Source organism: Mesoplodon densirostris, chromosome 6 (genome assembly GCF_025265405.1).
Source record: "Mesoplodon densirostris isolate mMesDen1 chromosome 6, mMesDen1 primary haplotype, whole genome shotgun sequence".
Lineage (NCBI taxonomy): Eukaryota > Metazoa > Chordata > Mammalia > Artiodactyla > Ziphiidae > Mesoplodon > Mesoplodon densirostris.
Window position 1 is genome coordinate 18465975 of NC_082666.1, and position 22259 is coordinate 18488233.

Consider the following 22259-nt stretch of genomic DNA (forward strand, 5'->3'; position numbering starts at 1 on the left):
GGTTGTTGGTTTGAAAGCAGCTCACCAGCCCTGAAATGTCTTCACCAAGAACTTCCATTAGTCAAAAGAGGGAAGTTTCCTTATAACCCATGTGGAGTTTTGCATTCATTTGTTTAAGAATTCTGAGTTGGCCAAGGGTTCATTTCGTTTCGACTTTGAATGACACACATCTTCTCAGATGCATTTTAGGATGTTAATTACAACTGTGCAGAACTCTTAGTCCATGACTGTACCCCAAGGCCCAACCTCAAACTTTAGAAATCTAAATTCACTCAGTTAGAGCTTGCATATTCTCAGACATTCAAACAATTCTTCTCTTGGAAAATAGTAACAGATAATGTTCATCTATGGAGCCAGGGCTCCAGTCTGGGTTGCATTTGTTGCATCCCACTTTTAAAAGCTATTTTCTAAATGAAGGCTGGGAGGCCCCCTAATGCTTTGTTCAGCTTGGGCAGAGAATTCACTCTGATCTTAGATGGAATAAAAAGCACCATTTTCCCAGAAGCAACAAAAATTAGACCTGGTGTGCATAAACCCTTCATTTCTATGATCTAGAACACTAGTTTGTTGAAGGTCAAGAGTACCAATTACATAATCAGTCTATACCACTTACTAGCTGTATAACTTTGGGAAATTTTCTTAAACTCTCTGGTTCTCAGTTTCTCCACCTATAAAGTGGAGATAATAATAACATAGTCTTTATAGGGCTATTGGGAGTATTAAATGAGAAAACAGTTGTAAAAGTACCCAATATAGATTCTGATCCATATTTAAGGGTTCAATAAAAGAAAGTAATAATAATAACCTTGTAAATAGTAATGGCTATCTCCTGTGTTACTGTATAACTCAGCATCTTACACTTATAGGACATTATACAAATGTTTGTGAACTTTAATTTTTTTAGTTCTCAATATAAAATAGAAACTATGTTTTATCCAAAACAACAGAGGTGATACAAAATAGGTCACAAACATTTATAATAACAGATGACTGCTTAGTTAACATGCAATTCTGATAAGTCAATAGACAAATTATTTATCTATTAATTTTATAAACAAAATATTGGGTAAAGCTATTTGAGTACCTACAATCACAATCCTTAGATGATGTACTAGACTTTCCCTAAATGTTTTTTCAGTAGAATATTAATTTCGTATTTCTTAAAAATAAGTTTTGGGCTTCCCTGGTGGTGCAGTGGTTGAGAGTCCGCCTGCCGATGCAGGGGACACAGGTTCGTGCCCCGGTCCGGGAAGATCCCACATGCCGCGGAGCGGCTGGGCCTGTGAGCCATGGCCGCTGAGCCTGCGCGTCCGGAGCCTGTGCTCTGCAGCGGGAGAGGCCACAGCAGTGAGAGGCCCGCATACGGCAAAAAAAAAAAAAAAAAAAAAGTTTTATCGTTTAATAAACGGGGAGTATCTGATTGTTTTCTCTAAAAGAACTCACCAAAGTCCTAAATGTCCTGATGTACAATATGCTTACCTACAAAAGGACTAGAACATGTATAATTTCCCAAACATTTTGGCCTGGAACCATTTTTTTTTTTCAGCATCTATGAACATTTCTCAGAACAGATGTTCTGCGGAAGTCACTTTGGGAATTACTATACTAGAAAATAGAGAGGATTATGCCCATTATTTTTATGAGGAACTATTGTTCACCTCTGTTAAGTTAAGGGGCCATGAGGAGTGCCTAAGAATAGAAGTGTTGGGGGATTTCTGTCAATTCTACTCCTCTTCCTGATGTAAAACTCATGTAACAGGAAAGAAGCAAGTGGGAGAGATAACCTAGGTCATGGCAATCATTTGAGCCTGGAAGTCAACTGTCAGCACTCTGTCCTATGGTTATAAATTCCTTCATGCGGTCTTCAGTTCTATAACCATCTCCATCTTCCTTCAGGATGTCTTTAGTTCTATAACCATCTCCATGGCATGTTCTGCCATCCCTCTGGCTAAAACTGATGATCTGGGTGGAAACCAACTTTGAGGTTCCCTGGGACCTTCAGAGTCTATCCGTGTTCCATAAAGCATAGAATGCTGCCCAGAGTGGAAAGGTATTTGTGAAATTTATGTCTGAAACTTTCCTTTATTCCAGTTACTCTTCTTATTGTCTTGTTCCAACTACAAATAAGCTTTCCTCTAGCCAGATTCTCCTTTTGACTGTCCCCTGGTTCTTACCCTTGCTGAATCATTTTCGAGGTTTAGCTTAGCACTCTCCCTCTTGGAAAAACCCAGAAGGACAGCCGTCTCTCTCTTAGTAGAGTCTCATGACCTCCTGAATATGCCTACATTCTTCTCTACCAACATTCCTATGTCCAGTCTCTTAGTTGTGTATCATGAATGCAAAAGAATCCAATCACGTTAATTAGCGTGCTCACGTGTATCCCTTTGAGCAACTATACAGACAGGACAGACCTAACACAGTATGCCCACACTTGTTCTTGGCATACTTCATATCAATATTTTAAAGTATTACCAAAACTCAGTGTGTATGAAAAATTTAAATGCTCTGTTTACTACCAGAAGTCCTTGTGGGCTGCTTGTAAATTATTGGTGAAAAGCTGCACCAATCCCCCCAGTTCTGTAGATTTTCAAGAGAAGTATATTTAACCCCCAGGAAATGATGAAGATCATTAAAGGTTTAACAGGATGCGTTCTGGGGTCTCATTTATTAAGTTAACAAATATTTATTGAGTGCCTAAAATATGTCTGACACTCAACAAGGAATATAATGATCAACAAAACACAAACCTGGTCTTTAGTTTCACAGTTTACGGTGAATGGGGAGGGCAAATTAAGCAGGCAATTATAATGGAGCACTTTAAGTGTTAAAATAGATGTCAAAACAGGTGTTCCCATTTTGCCAATGAGTCTGGGAGGAATATTCAGGGAAGGCTTTCCAGAGGAGCCTTCCTCTAATCTTCTAATCAGAGACACGAATAATGAGCAAAACTTAGCCAAGCAACTACAGGAGGGGTTCGGGATGGAAGGCATGGGAGCCCACTGACAGGAGAGAAGCCTTAAAGATAATTGCAATTGCAGGGAAGGGTATGGATGAGTATGTGGATGGCATAATTTAGTTTGGGAACTGTAGGAGGTGGGTGTGCAAGAAGAGCAGAGGAAGCTGGAGAGATATGTGTGAACCACAACATAAAGAAAGCTTGATACAATGTGCAGGGACCCACTAGGGTGTTTCAAAGCAGAAACTTGATGTGATTGGATTTGCATTTTAGAAAAATCCCCTCTGATTCTCTGGAAATCGGAAGTGGATGTCCAGTTCTCAAAGGAGAATTAAAGAACCAGGGAAGAACTGCAGGAGATGTCTCCTGGGTCCTCCTTCAAGTCTCCGTTTTTCTGAGAGTTGTTTGGTTTCCATCCTCTAGGCGGCTTTTGGCCAGCCTCTCCTGAATGACCAAGCCCACCCACAGCTGCACTGCCCTGGCTTTCTGCAGCCTAGAAGAGACGTTGTCGGGAGCCAACAATTTATCTCTGTACCGTTCTCCAGTGCAGAAGTCAAGTCTTACATCACTGGACACACCCCGGGAGGGAAGGTTGGGACCACATTATTTCATGACCAGGAGGAACATGAACTTTTCACTTGGGGAATGGCACAAGCAGTCTCTCTAGGACCCAAAGGGATTCCATGGAGCAAGGAAGGTGGACACCTGTCTGGATTGAGTGACTGATCCACACAGGGGCCTTGTGGCTGAAAAACAAATGCCCTGGATATTAGCTGGCTCTGATCCAAGAGCTCCAAAGCCCTTTCCTATCTGAAGGAGGCCACATCTCTTCCCGGGTGCAGCAATTTCCAATTACTTTAGGAGGAAGAAGGAACAGGGAAATTTTCACAAAACGACAGCCAGTCCCCTCCGGGAGGCTTGTCCTGAAGGCTGCTCACCTCTGAGCGCCTTACACCCTGCCCACCCACATGCTTCTTTATGAAGTTCAGCCAACAGAGCCCCCAGTCCCCAGAGGGAAATGGTCTAATTAAAATCACACCTCTCGCCGCCAAATTGGATATGCTAGTCTCAGCTCCAAGAATGTCTTGGAAAAGTATCCGGAGTTGAGTGAGTCTTTCCCAGAAGGGACTTTTTCTTGTAAAAAAGGAGGCAAATACAGCAGCTGGAGAAGGGGGAATCTCAGTTTTAAATTTTCTGCTGGTCCAAGGCTCACTCCTCTTGCTTTCCCTCACTCCTCTTGCTTTCCCTCTGTGCCCCTGTTTCTTGTTATGTGTTATGGGACTTCCATCTCCCCTCTGCACATGAATCTTGTAAGAATCATGAGAGGGAAAATTCCTCATCTAGCATGACAGTTGGTGTAATGCAGTGAAAGAAGGTAAGAACATCGGGAACAGCAAGATTGTGTTTGTTTTCTGACTTTTACCTTTTAATAATGGGGCAGGGTATTTCATCGTTTGAAACCATGGTTCTCCTACGTATGAAACAGGGATAGCAAATACCTCAGGGGGATGAAAAGTGCTTGACACATTCTAAGTATTGGAAAACTAAGATAGCTGCCTTCATTATGCTTAGCAGATTCCATTGCATTGCAGTTACTGGAGCACGGCATAAAGCGATTGAAAAGAATTCTGGAATGCCTGCTCAGCAGCCATTAGACCTTCGAAAAGTAATCTGCCTCCATGAGCCCCAGTATTGTCCTCTATAAAAGAGGAATTTGGAACAGCCAATCTCTAAGATCCTCTCTAGGTCTAATAGCTGAGAATTTTTTAAATTGATTTTACTGTTCATTTACACACTCATTCAATGAATATTTCAAATAAAATTCACTCTTTACTCAGCCCTTACTGTATGCCATATACTGTGTGTGAGAATACAGCATGTCAGCTATCATAGCTCCTTTGCAAGGGGAGTTTGACAAGCTTGCCTTTATGGCCAACTACCTCTGGTTGGGTTTGGATGCTTCCCGCCTCTTGGATCTGGCCAGCAGCTTCCCCAGGAAGGTCAGCCTCCCACCCTTGGTTTGCCCCTGCAAAGCCAGACTGACCTGCTGCAGGTTCTGACTTTCAAGTTTCCTTTACTACTTCCAGACTTGGGTGAAATGCATAGCACAGGGTAGGAGATCAGATTTTCTGAGCAGTTGTCAAAAGGGCCAAATGCAGCAGTCCAGAAGCATGGGATATTAACTGTGAGAAGCCACATGCAGAAGGGGAGGTTGAGACCCATTTCCTTCCTCTGTCATATCGACCATTCTGAGGAATGAATTCTCTATACTAACTGCCTAGAGATGGCCCAAAAGACCAAGTGGATCCACCTCTCATGATACAGCCATGTCTCCTCATGGTTGATCATCAAACAGTGGACAGCATTGTGGTGTATCACCCTGTATTTATGTCCATCCCTCCATGGCTCACTCTACTTTTCTCACATTCTTGCTACCCTGAGATGGCACCTGCCGAAACCGAGCATTTGTGCTTAGTCCTTGCATCAAACTCTGTTTTCTGGGGAACCTGGGCTAAGACCATACAATATCCTATTTACTTCTCACAATAACTCTATGGCATAGGAAATCTTTTTATTCCCAATTTACAGAGGAGAAGAAACGTTTAAAGATGTAAAATGAATTGGCCAATATGACAAAGCAAAAATGAAAAGACAAGTTAACATTTAAACCAAAGACTATCTTATTTCCAAGCCAACAGTCTTAACCAATGTCTCATATCTATGATAAAATAATTTTTAGGGCTTCTCTGGTGGCGCAGTGGTTGGGAGTCTGCCTGCCGATGCAGGGGACACGGGTTCCTGCCCCGGTCCGGGAAGATCCCACATGCCGTGGAGAGGCTGGGCCCATGAGCCATGGCTGCTGAGCCTGTGCATCTGGAGCCTGTGCTCTGCGACGGGAGAGGCCACAACAGTGAGAGGCCCGGGTACCGCAAAAAAAAAACAAAAATAAATAAATAAAAATAATAATTTTTAATGAAACATGCAATCAGTAAATATCTACTGAGTACCTCCTATGAGTCAGGTGTTCTTCTAGGCATTAGAAAATTAAGGGTAAATAAAACTCACACAAGCCTAATCCGTAAGATGCTCAATATTGTTTGAACGCATATATTAGAGTAAGCAACTTTAGTTACTATGAGAAACACCATAATCTCAGCGGATTAATACAATAAAACGCATTTTTCATTCACGTAACAGTGTAATGAGAATATTCCTAGTCATCAACCTTATAAGGATGATAACAGAGTTAAGAATAAGTTCAGGGTGGTATGAAACCATCTAGAAGGGATCTAAGCTATTAGAGGAACAGAGAAAAATGCTCTGTTTAAACTGATATTCTGAAAAATGAGTAAGACTTGACCAGATGAAAGGGCTGGGTAAAAGTGGTGGGGATGTCTTTTTGTTTTGTTCTGTTTTTTTAGATTTTCTTAAAATTGCATAATTTTAAAGAGCTATTTTAGGTTTACATAAAACTTGAGCATAAAGTACAGAAAATTTCCATATACCTCCTCAAAGTACAGAAAATTGCCATATATTTCCTCTTCCTCTCCCCATTCCCTTCCTTTCCCCTATTATTAATATCTTGCATTCCTGTGGTACATTTGTTGCAATTGATAAACCAATATTTGTAAATTATTGTTAATTAAGGTCCCTAGTTTACATTAAGGTTCACTATTCGTGTTGAAGTGTTCTAACAACCCCATGACAGTTAACCATATGTCAGGCAGGATTGTCATGTAGTTTACTTTAGTCTCTTCTAGCTTTTCCTGCTTCAGTCTTTGCCTTCTGCATTGCCAAATTTACCCTCCCACTGGACTGCTCTAATTATGAATTTTTACTCTTCAGAATTCATTCATAGCTACCCAGTGTTTTGAAGATCAAGTTCTCAAATCCTCTTCTGCCTAGATTTGAAGGTCTGCCTACTTCTCCACGCTCATCTCCTACTGCTTCCCTATTTTTCACCTGCTATTCCGGCAAAACTTCACTATTTGGCAATCACGTAGCACAATTTATGTGAAACTAAATTTTCTCTCTACCTTTACTTAAGCCATTCCTTCTGTTTGGAACACCTTCTCCCCCACTGACGTGTACTCATATTCTGCCTGCCCACCCTTTAAGAGTCAGCTCCAATGTCAATTCTTAGATTCCCATGATTTCTGCAGTTGATGATCTCTCTTTCATCTGGGTCCTTCCGTACTTAAACTTCCTGCTTCTTATGAGACACTGAGTACATCACGCCTTGTATTTTATGAAGCCCTTTTCACTCATTACCTTCCCCAAAGTGAAAGCCACACTTACACAACCTTGTTGCCTCCATGATACAAAGCGTAGGACTGCTCACTTAGCAGGTGCACAAGTATGTTTAAGTGTTGTCTTATCATCAGGACTTTATGTGTCCTTTTTCTCCCCTTTATTAGATTCTAAGGCAGAATTCTTACCCCGATTATACTAGGATGCAGAATACACAATGGCTGCCTCTGGTCTTTGTATTCCTGGTACATAGCAGTTGTACCAGTGGATTGAATGGATGCTTAATCAATGTATCAGTAGAATAAAAGAACCAGTTCCTCTGTCTCTGAATTTACAGCACTCTATGATTCTAACTTGTCCCTCTATGGATTTCAACCCCGATATAGTAGTTGCTGTCGATGCCCACACAGATTCCCTTCCATCCCTCACAGTTGTGAGTCACAAACAGATCACTGCACTCACGGCTAAAGACTTTCTCTTGACCAAGGGTGAGTTACTCAGACAGCCTAGGAGGTAGCCCTTACCTTCAAACCCCTTGGAAACCCTGCAGGCACAAGAATTAACTGATACAGGAATATAAAACTGGATCCTCCTGCCTCAAGATGGGGCAACTCTGTGGCATCAATGGTGCTTCAGAGTAGCCCATTAGACAAGACTGAAGCTTTGCCTAGCTTCTTCCTTTGCTCTATTAGCAGAGGTCTTTTTTCCTTTTTTAAATGAGTGCCTCTACTACTGATGAATTTTAGAAAGCAAGGGAAATTGCTAATACATACATACATACAGATATACATACACATACACATTTTCATGCATCTCCAACACAAACAAAAACGTCTATAACCCAATCTCTGTGTGTTATCAACCTGGAAGTCCAGCAATATCCTCCCACTGCTGTACCCTTTTTGCTCTCTACATCTCCAAAGAACAAGTACAATCTCTGATTTGTTCCAATCATAATTTCTCATTCCTCTTAGAATCAGAAGTTTGGTCTAAGTCCTTGTCCATTCATTTGCAACCCAAGGCCATAACACTACACATTCTGCATTTTTCCAAGAGTTAACTTCTTCATATCATAGCTTCCATATTTTTTTTTCCTTTATATTTCTTTTTTCCCCCTGAGATCACAGCTGAATCTCTACTGGCTCTCAGGGACCATGTAGCAATAATTCGAAGTGGCTTGGTAGAGAGTTCCATGGCAGAGGGCCAGTTCTCCCTTCCAACAACTCAACCCAAAGAGAAAGGAGGAGAAAAATAGAGCACCCTGGAGGCAAGACTCCTTGAAAAGTCCCTTCTCACTTAGTGAGAATGAAAAAGTTCTATTCATGACTTTTACCACCAGGTTTAGGCCTCTGCTGAAAAACAACAAGGAATTTGGAATATCTGTTTAAAATGAGTGTAAATATTTACCCACATATGCTGAAATATTCTAGTGACATTTAGTCTGATGCACACTGCCAGGAGAGAAGCCAGCTTCTGAGCCAAACACAAGAATATTTTTTTTAATCTTCCCTGGCAGCAGAGCAAACATTTGCAATGATATAAAATGGATTAAATTCACTGACCCTGGAATTCATAACTGGTTATGCATCAAGTATTATCATCTTGTTCAGAACCCCAGTGTTTACAAACTCTGCATTCCTTACACTTCTCGTTAGTCTTCAAGAGCATGAAAAGGGTTATTCATATTATTATCATTATTATCATTAAACAAGCAGCAACGTAGGCACATATTTGTCTTGATGTTGTAATAATCTCATTATGATTATTAAATATATGCCTCTTTTTGTAGAGTGCTTAATCATCGGCAAAGAAGGTTTACGCTTCTGATCTAGGACACAGTAGGCACTCAAATGTTTGTTAACCAATCACTCCCACAGACTTTATGGTAGACTCTTTGCTAAGCACCGTACATGCCTGTTCTCATTTAATAGGAGGATGGATGAACTAAGTAGGGTATCATTTTTCATTTCCACAGGTGAAAACTCTGAGGCTCAGAGAGGACAAATGATTAGAAAAGGCATGTGATGAACAAACATGCATTAAATGCCCATTATGTGCAATCAGACACTGCACTAGGTGTTGGGGAAACACACACACACACACACACACACAATCGACGCCTGCCAGGGAACTTACATGGATTTGTGAGAGAGGAAGGCACACAAATAATTAGAAAATATCTCAACAACTGCTACCAGTGGCTTAAGCACAGCAATAGGAACACAGGGAATAAGGCAAATACAAGATAAAAGTTAAATGATAGAGATTGAAATCCACTGCACTAGGTGTTGGGGAAACACACACACACACACACACACACACACACACACACACACACACACACACAATCGACCCCTGCCAGGGAACTTAACATGGATTAGTGAGAGAGGAAGGCACACAAATAATTAGAAAATATCTCAACAACTGCTACCAGTGGCTTAAGCACAGCAATAGGAACACAGGGAATACGGCAAATACAAGATAAAAGTTAAATGACAGAGATTGAAATCCATGTTAATACTGAGCAGGAGTGTGTGGGGAAGAGGGTGGAGACAGAGGCTGTGCTTATGGAGAGCCTCTCAGGTGGCATATGCTCACATCGTGTATAAAACAGTGGATGCACAAGATCCATCAGGGACCTGAGATGCTTGCTCTGGTTGTAACTGAGGGCACATGCAGGGAAGAATGGTGGAAGGTGCTGAGCCCTCAGATGTTGGTACCACGAGGGGCTTTGAATGCAGTGTTAATGAGTTTGGATCACACAACAAGCAAATGGCAGAGCCAGGACATAAAATCCTTAGGTCTACTTTGTAGAACTCTCCATCACCCCCAGTAATACTCCCCTACTCTGTGTATGCCTGTGTGTATGTGTGTGTGCTTAGGCATCCACATGTGCCCACTATTTCTGCATTTTTACTTCACTTTTTAAAGTTATTATTTTTGACATACGAGAAGCTGTACATAATTAATGTACACAACTTGATACGTTTGGAGCTAAGTATACACCCATGAAACCATTAACACAATCTAAGCCGTAAACCTATCTATCACCTTCAGACGTTTCCTCCTGACTTCTTATTTATTATGATTATTCTGTGAGAAGAACAATCTAATATAAGATATTTCTGCATTTTGAGGGGTGTTGGAAGAACTGGTGAGGAGTGGCTATACAGCCAAGAAGAGCAGGACAAATCACAAAAATATTTCTATTTTGAACACATGCAGTGACTGGAATCAAGCTGAGAAAAGCGATGTACAGAAAGACTTGTTGAAGATTTCAAAGAAGAGAAAAGGACGTTTGTAACTGCATAAAAACATTTGTAAGTTCCTTGGAGCTGCTAAAGTGTTTGGATGTTGTGTATTCTTTGTAAATTGCTAATGTACTTTGTGGACAAACTTACCAGGATGCTTTTATTTATTTGTATTTTTAAACTGATGATTCTTTGGAACATTCCATCAGGTCTGCTATCAGAGCTGAATGATCCCCAGGACTGAGGGAGTGAGATCCGAAAGAAGAGGCTCATGTCTGTTCCCCCTGCTTAAAATCTCTCCTCCATTTATTCATTTGGCCAATTTCCATTCATTCTGTAGGTCTCAGAGAAGCCTTGCTTAACCTACAGCCTAGGCTTGTCCTCTAGGTATGCACTTTTTTAGTACTCTGTACTTCTCTGTCATGTAACTTATCACAATTACAATTTAAATAACCATGTATGTAATTGTTTGCATAGTGTCCATGCCCTTTCTCTCCACCATTCCACGTAATGCTTGGGCAAAGGGAGAGCGTGGTTCACTGCTGGTACTCAGTAGTCATTCAACAAGTGAGTTGAATGAATGAATGAAAATCAGACTAAAATCAGGATAGATCATCAAGATAGCCAATCTGGTATTTAAATAAGTCATTAGCATCCAAAGGATTCCACTAGTGTTTACAAAGAATGAAATTAACCTTGTGGCGTTAAGAAGCATGGCTTCAGTTAACATTTATTGATCAGATGCTATGTACCAGGCTCTGCACTAAGCATTCGATGTGCATTTTCTCATTTAATCTTCACAGCAACTTTATGACTAAGTAATGGTGGCTGAGACAGAGATTTGCACTCTCCTTTCATAATGTAAAGTTGGTGGTAGGAAGTGAGTGCTTGCCAGGGACTTTATTCAAGCCCCTGTTGCATCTACATGGAGCAGAGTGAGCAGCTCTGGTCAGTGAATCATGAGCAGAAGAGATGTGTCACTTTTGCATTGAGGCGCTTGAGTGTCTGGCATTCTGTCTCCCTGGTCTCCCTTCTCTTTCTGCAGTGACCTTGACAACAACGTGTTAAAGATGGGAGCCACAAAGTGGAAGGAGACTGAGTCCCTGAAAATCTGCATGGATAAAAATCTCCCAAACCTGGCTAATTCTTACTTGACTAAGATGTGAGTAGACAATAATCTTTCACTTTAATAAGGATGCACTAGGATTTCAAGGTTTATCTGTTACAACAGTTAGCATCACTTATTCTAATAAAGGTACAGTTAGTATGGCCATTGTGCAGAGGAGGAAAGTGATGCTTAGAGAGGCTAAGTGACCTCCTCAAAGTTACATAAATGTTAAACAGGTAAATAGTTATGGAGTGAGGACTCCATAGCTTATTTGGGGTGGGGGCACTTAAGTAACTATCTGTTTAGAAAGGGGTAACTTAGGAACCTGAAACTTGCATGACATATTACACATGATAGAGAAAATGTCAGTTGTCCAACATCAAATAATGGGGGCGTGACTAAGGAAGGTTATGAGAGGCTTTAGCAGTTCCACTTCAAGCCAGCTTGTGTCATCATCATTGATTTCATGTATTAGTATTCATATGTGCCAAATACATTACATAAGTATCTCTAATACAGTAACCACAAGAGGCAGATGGTTTATGCCCATTTCACAGATGACAAATTCGAGGCTGAGGGAGGCTAAGTGACTTGCCTAAGCCTCTGTAGCTAAAAAGCAATGTGGCTGAGAGTCAAGTCCAGGTCTGCCCAATGCTTTGTATCTCAGTCAACCTGCCTTTGAGCTCAAAAAGGTTTGACTTTGTGAGTCTCAAATTGAGGCACAGATAATACCCAATCCTTCTTTTACATTCTCCAAAGTTATGCACGTTTCAAGTCCATGACCAATAGTATTGGTTCTTCACCAGGTCCTCATGTTTTCATATTCTGCCTAATTGTTCAGGATCTTATAAGAACATAGCCTGGTAGACTTTGTTTTGTTCATTTTGCAAATCAGGAGAAAGGGGTTTGGAGAAAGAATTCAGAGCTTGCTGAAAGCCCCTCGAACATGGGTTTGTTAAACCCAAGGTCAGAGGTGTTTCCACTATCACATAGAAGCAGGGAACTGAGGAAGATCTCACAGAGTACTAGACGGAGATTGAAATTTGCAGCAGTGGTCTTCAAACATCACTGTGCATAAGAGTCAGTTAGGAACTTGTTAAAAATACTAAGCTCTAGGCTCAAATTCAGAGATTCTGATTCACTATGTCTGAAATCACAACTAGGAATCTAGATTTTTACCAGCTTCCCAGCTTAATGTGTTGCAGATAGACTTCTATTTTAGACCCTACTAACCATCAGGCAGGGCCTCCAGTTTGGCCTTTAGTGAAGGTCAGCTTTTTAAATCCTTTACTGCTGTTCCCAGCACTGAGGGAGAAAATGACACATCTCCTTCTGGAAGGAGGCGGAGGCCCGGTGCTTCCAGTTTTGAGCATTCTGCTCTTGGCTTCCGTTCTCTGTGTCGATTAGGCCTTTCAAACCAATTATCATTATATATTGCTGAGATTTATAGTCCTTGGTATTTGAGGTTACAGGACTTCCGTTCTCAGGAAGAAGCTCCATGCCATCACTTCTAATCAGCTCAGCACAATGTCTGATTTCCCCTCTGTAAGAGGGCACGCAGTTCCATTAGAGTATTAATAGCCAGGCAGAGCAGCCTCAACTGCAGTGCTTGGGGAAACATAAAAATTGGCTTTGGGGGGGGATCCAAAGTTTTAAAGAATTGTCCTCCTTATTAAAATCAACTCAGTGATTCAACAAAAATGACTAAGGAAAAAAAAATATCTGGCTTCCAATATGTAGGGTGTCCTACATTAAAAGTTACTCTCTCCACGGGGTAGGCAAGATGGTCTTCCCTGGGCTTATGTCGAGAGGAGAATTGCTGTCAGGTTCAAGGCACAAACAGCAGGCAGCACAGCTTCTGAAACATCTGTTTATTTAATATGGACTAAATACTGAAGGAATGAATGAATGAATAAACAAGCAGATGAGTACAAGGCAGCTGGGTGCACCTCTTCCAGAACTGCTATTTAATTCATCTGTTCCTCTATCCACCCATCCACCCACTCTTCACTTAAACAATAATTGAGTGCTATTTGCCAGTCATTCCATTAAGATCATGAGAAATTCAGACACAAAACTAAATATCCTATCCGTACCGAATTTACAGTCCATTCAGAAAAGGCATGTGATGCTTCCCCACTGCCTATAAAATTAAGAATTTCTGAAGACCTTCTGCGTGTGCTCCTAGCCTACATTCTCAGCCTCATTTCTCAGTCCTCTTGTCACATGTAACGAGTCCATATGTTTCTCTGCACTTCCTTCTTCCTCACACTAAAATATCCATCTTCCTTCATTCATATGTGTGTGTGTCCATAGCCCATGCATCCTTCCAAGGCTGCTGAAAACCTCCCATTCATGAAGTCTGCTCTGACCCTCCCCTTAGGTAAAATAATCCCCTCCTTTGAAAGGCCACAACGGCTTTTAACAATTAATGGGTGTAATGACTCTTTGCTCCGTCTCACGGATGGTTTTGTTAACTGGCATCTCATGAATTTTGATCTTCTGTGACTGAAAAAAACTGGAAAGTCTCAGTAATCCTTATAACCCTTATAATGCCTTGCCAATATTAAGAGCTCAGAAATTTTAGTGAATTGAATGGAGACATCCTCCAGCAGGATGGGATTACCCCAAGGTCCTCCTGTCAAATTTCTATCCTAACGTTGTAGGCAATAGCCAGTCTAATAACAATAGCATTGATGTTAACAATATTGACTACTTACTCTGGCTAAGTACTGGTCTAATTATTTTTCATTTTTATTTCACATCTTAATGCCTCCTTGTTGAGAAAGCTACGGCCACCTTCATTTTATTTTATTTATTTTTTTAACATCTTTATTGGAGTATAACTGCTTTACAATGGTGTGTTAGTTTCTGCTTTATAACAAAGTGAATCAGCTATACATATACATGTGTCCCCATATCTCTTCCCTCTTGTGTCTCCCTCCCTCCCACCCTCCCTATCCCACCCCTCTAAGTGGTCACAAAGCACAGAGCTGATCTCCCTGTGCTATGCGGCTGCTTCCCACTAGCTATCTATTTTACGTTTGGTAGTGTATATATGTCCTTAATTTCAGAAAAGAGTATCTGTTGCCTAAAGTGACCCCGGGTTTGCCTGAGGTCCAGGTGTGTATGTTCCAGGAATTATCCTCTTGACCAGTAGGAGATTCCCCTCCTCCCCGCAACACACCTTTGGCTGGATTTCACAGAGTGTAAGCAGCACCTAGAAAAGCATTATCTCTTATGAGAAGCAATTCCTGAAGTCATCCTGGTTCTGGAAGAACAGTTGAGGAAGAGGAAGCTCATTCTTAATTCCCTGCTGGGGAAATACACACTGTACAATGCCTATACAACTATATATTAATGGTCTATATTTCTTGATCTGAGCAAATGCCACCTATGAATGGAAAAATGCTCTGGGATCCATGTTCCATAAAGAATATACTGCCTTCCTAGGAAGGGAATCCTCCTTCAGCCCCACTACAATTTCTATTCCATTTTAAGATTTGGTTCTCTATATCCACAATTCTTTACTCACTCCAATAAGAAAATAGCTCGTCTGGCTGAGATATGAAATTTTATGTATGGCTCCTATACCCAGAAAAGAACATAAACTCTGGGTCAGTGAACTTAGAATATCCAGTCCAGCAATCCTGTTTATGTACCATGCTACTTTACGTAACCTAAAGTCCCTATTCTTTAGAATCTTCAGAGTGGAAAAGACATAATTACATTAAATCTGGCTTCCAATCCAACAAAGCTTATCAGAAAACAATATTGGTCTCTTCTGCCATTTTCCCCTGTACTCTCTTCCCCACCACAATAATTTTTGACTTCTTCGAGGGTTGTCTTATATGTCTATTAATCAGCGTTGGCTCCCTACCATGAACCACTGGTACCTACGATAAAAAACTGTGATAAATCATTGTCTCTAGCCTCTGCACTGTGGAGTTTGCACAAAGCTGTCTACCTGGACATCTTCTCTGCCACAGACAACACTTAGTCATCTGGTATACCATGCCCCCAATCCTATGTGGCAACTCATCATTTTCCTGCTAAGGGAGGAGATTTTTTCTTCCTTTACTTGGTGAAGTCCCACAGTAGGGCTGCTTGGGTTCCTAACTGATAAAGAGCTTATTTAGACAGCTCTTCCCATTCTACCCACCTTTTACTCCCCAAGCTCCTTCTTTTTTTTTTTTTTTTTTTTTTTGCGGTCCGCGGGCCTCTCACTGTTGTGGCCTTTCCCGTTGCGGAGCACAAGCTCCGGACGCGCAGGCTCAGCAGCCATGGCTCACGGGCCTAGCAGCTCCGCGGCATGTGGGATCTTCCCAGACCGGGGCACGAACCCGTGTCCCCTGCATCGGCAGGCGGACTCTCAACCACTGCGCCACCAGGGAAGCCCAAGCTCCTTCTTTTATAACGCATTCTTTCTCAGCAAACCCATTGTCCAACTGGATTGTATACTCCAGTTTTCAGCTCTCTCCTCTGCTCATCCTTCCACACACAGAGTATTATTAAATGTGTCTGCATATGTCTGTACCTACTTTTACTAAGTAGTCTCCTCAGTTCCCAGTTTGTTAGATTATGCAAATAGGGGCTTGGGACAAGCTTAACATCTTAGACCAGACCCGAGGTCCATCATCAGCACCTTTGCTATATTTACGAAGTATTTTCACACTCAACATTTCATCCGATGCTTATAGAAGCCTTGTAAGTGTGACATGTATCATTATCCTCATTTTAAAGATTAATAAAATCTGGCCAGCACACATTACTTGAGTAGTTATGATATGCTAATGCCAATACTCGGAATTGAGGGTAAAGATATGAGTACGCCGCAGGTGCCCCTTAGGAACTAACAGGCTGATGAAGAGGGCATGGCTAACACTATTTCCTTTCCTCCTCCATCACTTCTTCTTCCCTTCTACCTATCCACCTTTATTTCTTCCTTCCTGTTTTTCTTTCTTTCCTCTCTTCCTCTTTTCTTTCTCTCTCCCTCTTTCCCTTCCTTCCTTCCTTTTATCTTTCCCTCCCTCTCCCTTCTCCCCTCTTTTCTCTTGCTCTGTTTCACTCTCTCTCTTTTTTTCTTTCCAAAATGAATTTTTGGAATACCCACTATATGCCAGGCTTATGCTACATATTAAGGAAATGTAAGGAAACTAAGATTTACTGTATCTTAAGAGTATACCTAAGTAGGCATTTTTATATGTGCTCTGATTTTTAAAAATTGAAGCAGAGTTGATTTACAATACTGTGTTAGTTTCAGGTATACAGCAAAGTGATTCAGTTATATAGGTATATTTTTTCAAATTATTTTCCATTATAGGCTATCGCAAGACATTACAAGAATGTGCTCTAACTTTTAGCCTTCAAAAGAACCTTAGTAAGTAGACATTATCATCACCATGTTTTGTTTTCCTCCCTTTATAAAATTAAGCATGGAGAAATGGCTTGCTTAAGGTCATACATCTGAGGGGGTGGAGCCAGGATTTTAAGCCACATCTGCCTCTAAAGCTCAGATTCTCTCACCTCACATTAGCAGACCAAGCATATAATCACAGTCCAATGCAGCAGGAACAATCAGGCAATTGAATTGAATACAAAGTTCTGTAGGAACAAGTGCTATTATGGGACAAAGAGGCTGGATGGCAGAGAACATTTATAGAGGAGGAACTCAGGCCCAGAAAAGACAATAATTTTCCCAAGAACATGCAGTTTGTGTGCGCACGCGCGTGTGTGTGTGGGTGTGTGTGGGTGTGTGTGTGAGAGAGAGAAAGACAGACAGACCGACAGTGACAGAGACAGACAGACAGGGCTAGTGTTCAGACCTTCTAAAATTAAGTCCAACCCATCTGGCACATCCCTGGGCTGCTTACTCTCTACTCTTTGAATTTTATTTTCTAAACCTTTAGGATGTGTTTCTGTTCAGGTCTAGGTGACACTAGCCTCCCCTTCTTGGAAAACACAGTGGATCCTAGAAACTGGCGTTGAAACTCAGCTGTTTATATTTTTTGTATTAGATGTTTATTTCTGTCCACACATGTTTGTGGGGCTGTATGTTTCCCTAGAAGTCTAGGGAATTAGTGAGGGAAAGCTCAAAGCCATTTGGTTCAAATCCTACTAAGGAGAAAAAGGGGATAAGAGACTGAGAGACAGAAAGTATGGGCAGCTTTCTGTCCATCTGTGGCTCTGAAACACTCAGAAGGCTTTGTTTGGACGGGATCAGCTGGAAGAACTAAAAAGTGGAGGAGAGGATTCTGTTCCTTAACCAACCCTCCTCAGCACATCTGTCCAACACTGCTCACGTCGCTGGAGTCTCTTCCCATATGCTACAAGCATGTTTAGCCTGGCTGATTCTTCCCTGCATTTAGGCAGGGCTCTTCTTTCTAAAATTCTCCTTTATGTAATATAGAACCAGGCAGGCTCAAGGGGGAAAAGAAAAAAAAACAGCTGCCCACAACCCCACAGATGAATAAAAATCTGGGCCTTGTTTACTCTCTTTGCAGACAAACATTAATTAGAGAAAGGCAGGAAAGGCTGGGCTTTTCCTTCTAACTTGAGAACATCTATGAGGAATCCAAACGTTCTTCCAATGGAGTAGCTAGAGTTGAGATGCCATGACAAGGCCACATGGAGGTCTAGGGGCCCCATCTGAGACCTTTTTTTTTTTTTTTTTTTTTGGATGGGAAGAGACCTTATTTCACTAATAGTTTTGTTTTTGCTTCAAGTTAAAAAACACATGGAGAAACTGATGGGCAGTAGTGTGCCTCTTCTCTATCAACTGGAAGATAACAGGTCTGAAGTCATCCCAGCCTGATAAAAAGTCATGTTAAGAGAAGCCCATAAATGTAGGTTGTGCACCTGGATGACACCTACCTAGTCACCATTACCTTCTGACTTTAGAGAGTGACTGCATTAGATCAGATCATCGATGGCTTATGTCTGACCTGTGTGCTGCCACCAACACCTTCCAAGCTCATGGCAGACATCACCAATCTACGTGATCTTCTCTTGTGATTTACAAGAGTTTAGCTTCAGGATCCTCAACACATTCCACTAGAGAGCAGCTGACTACTCAACCTATTTACTGTTCATCTCCAGAATAGATCACCTTTATATTCTTTCTTGATTAAAAAACAAATTCTATTTCCAGGAATTATTTCTCTTCATTCTACTTAAACATTTTTCTTACGTATTTGGGAAGGCAAATCCCAGCCCCACCCAACAAGTGAAACCTAATTCAGCTGTGTCTTTTTCAGGCATATATGAACTTATCCACAATAAACTTTCAGCTGCTTTAGAAAATTTGGAATTAGCATAGATAAGAAACCAAATGTTTGGATACTGAGCTGAAGACCATTTGAAGTGTTGCATGTGATCCATCTGAATTCAAACACTCAGTTGGCAACCGCACAACAGACTCTGAAGACACCCTTTCTTCTGGTATTTCAGATCCAGACGTACACATGAGCAAGAAGCCTGTTCCACACACGATGCAGACCTCTTCGGCCTCACCGATCACCATAAAATTTGTCACTAATATGGATCAAGATTCAAGCGGTAGAAGATACAAATATTTTTTTCTTAAACAAACTTCCCTTTCACATACTCAGATGGGATAGGATAGATGGCGGTGACCCGGAGATGGAGAGGACCTGGCGTACAGACAAAGCAGGAGTCCCAGGGTGGACTGGGAGTCAGGAACTTGAATTTTGGTCCCCATTCTACCCCTATCTTGTTTTGAGACTTTGGACCTCTCTCTTCTCTTCTTCAGATGTGCAGCCCTAGGTGACGCTGAGAACCCAATCTAGCTCCTGTTCTCTAATTCCGTGAATCTGTTCCTTGGCTTCTGAAGAGTGAATGGATAATCCTGGGGCTCCTAGAGCTACTTCTGTTTCCAGCGTCTGTATCTTCAATTGTTAAACCTTTGAGGAGGGAGAGGAATGCTTCAAATATCACCCTTGTTTTTCCCTTTAATATTCTAAGAAATTAACTCTTCATTCTATGCTCAGTGAGTCTCAACTGTATAAACAGAAACTTTCTGAATTTTTAACTTTTCATTGTAGTACTTACTCTGGTGCTTTTGTTCATAAACTTACAATCAGGTCTGCCTGCTTTAGTTTTTTTTCAATTCATTCTTTCCTACCAAAGTCTCACCCATCCAGAACATCCTCTTTGTCGTCTTCATGTATGTAAATCCTCTGCATCCTTTAAAGCCCAGTATTTTATTTTCTCTATGAAGTCATCCAAGATCAAGTTCTTATCATCCGTTACACAATTGATCGTGGGCAATCTTGCTGCCTTCATTATTATTCTCCCTTTTATCATTTGTCCGTACATTTATTCCCCACTTTCTAATAGGATTTGAGAAGGCAACAAACATAATTGAAAAGACTCACATCTCAAGGACTGCAGTAAGTATTCTTATATTATATATTTTCACATATAATATTTATAACCACACCTAGATGGCATTATGTTTTGGTTTTCAAGTTGAGATAACTGAGAATATGGGAAATTAAGGTTATACATCTAATAACGAACAGAGCCAACCTTGAAACTCAGTACTGTGTGACTTTAAAATGCATGCTTTTTCTACTACCACACACCTCTCTTGGCGATAAATCCTGCTAGTAGTTGGAAAAAGTCACATTTTAAAATCTGGAAAAGAGGCAGGGGAGTTAGTAATGGAACGAGAAAATAAAAGTATATTTTAAAAAAATCTTGGTTAACTTATAGCAATTGAGGGTCAAAATGAGCATTGAGTTTCCTGGAAGCCTAAGCAAAGAGAGAAACAGGATGGGTATCAATCTGTTGGCATTTAATAGAAGAAAACATAGGTTACATATAGTGTCCTGGGTTTTACTTCTGAGATGAACTTGTCACAAAAGACACTGAGCAATACATTGGAAGATGTTCTCAGTAGCACTTTGATCAAGAGTCCAAAAGATGTGCTGCAAACATCTGTTTTTTATAATAGCAGCAGCATGGATGAACGCTGACAACAGTGTTAAATCATAATTCCATAAAGACAATTCTTTAGGGGACCCAAAGAATACAGTCCAGGGATGTGATTTTCTCCTGATCTAGCTTAACGTAGGAATAAAACGTGGAGCATTTAAAGGTCTGAATAGTTTGCCTGCTTTTAGTCCAGCATTACCTTGAGATGGTAAAGATTTTGTTTGGTTTCTGCATGAAAAACGAAATACATGTCATTTTTCTTAATTTGTAGTATGAGAAAAACTGTTGTTTTATAGTTTTACAACTATGTGGTTGTTTTGCAAAAGTTTGTTCATAAGATTCAGTGAACTGTATTTGTAAATAGCAAGAAGTCATAGGAGAAATAATTTGGTGTAGAAATTCATGGCTTTGGGGTTCTTTGGGGGTAGGGAGTGGTCAAGAAAGCCTTCTCTGAGGAGGTGACATCTGACCTGAAAACTAATGAATAATTAAGAGAAACAAAGAGTAGTAGATTCAAGGTATAGAGATAGTTCGGAAGATGAAGTGATCAACGCTCTGAGAATGGGTCACAGTAGAGGTGACATTTCAAATAAATATTGAAGAGTGAGTTTTCCCAGTAGGCAGAGAGGAAGGGCCTTCTGAAATGAGGAAACTGTATGTGGGAAGGCTTGGAAGCATAAAACGTGAAATAGCAAATGCATATTCGGGTCATTTTAAGTGGCTTCTTGGGTCAGAGCCTGCTCATGTAGGAAAGCAGCCAAAAATCAGGCTAGAGGCCAATGGAGTCAAATGATGTAAGACCTCATATGAAATGTCAAGGAGTCTGAGTTTTGTTCTGAGCAGGATAAGGTTTGTACTAGAGCAACACATTTGTGCCTGACTGGAGAGCAGCTGGCAGGAGTGTGAAGCTGGAACCGAGAAAAATAGTGAAGATGCTGCTGTGGTGATACAGGCAAGAGATGATGAAACTAGAATTGAGGATGAGTGAGAGTGAGAGTGAGATGGAGTGAGAGAAGCTGATGGGATGGAGAGGTATTTAAGCAGTAGAATCAATTGAATTTAGTCACTTGTTGGCTGGGGGAAGGGTATCAGAGAGGAAGAAGTCCAAGATGACTTTGCAAATGGTAAGAACCCTGGGAGGAAGAAACGCATCTGAAACACAATTTGCACAGTGCCCGACTCATGATAGGACTTTGATGACCCCTTGTTTATGAATAAACATTTCTGGCTTGCATGACTGGGAAAACAGCCATGTTGTCACAAAGATTCAACTAATGATGTAGAACTGAGGACACTAGCTTATTTATATAAGGCTTCTCTAGGACTAGGACATACTTATATAATTATTATAATAATGGAACATTTATTGAGCTCTTATAATGTGCTAGGCACTTGGTTAAGCATTGTGTATTATGGTATTGCAATTAATGGTCATGATGCCTCTATGAGGAATGAACAGTTATTGCAATAGTCATTTTAGGGATGTAGAAACTCAGGCTCTAAAAAGTTAAGAAAATCATCCAAGGTCAAAAAACTAGTGAGTGGCAAAGCTAGGATCTGGACGCAGGTCAGTGTGATTCAAAGCCTGCACTGCTGATCATGATCTTAGAGACTGAGCAACAACTTTCTCAAGGTCATTCAGTAAGCAAGAGTTTTACAGGGACTGGAGTTACACAGCACATGTTTTGGCTGAGAAGGCTAGGTAACCCCCGGTCATGTTCCACTATAGGACTTA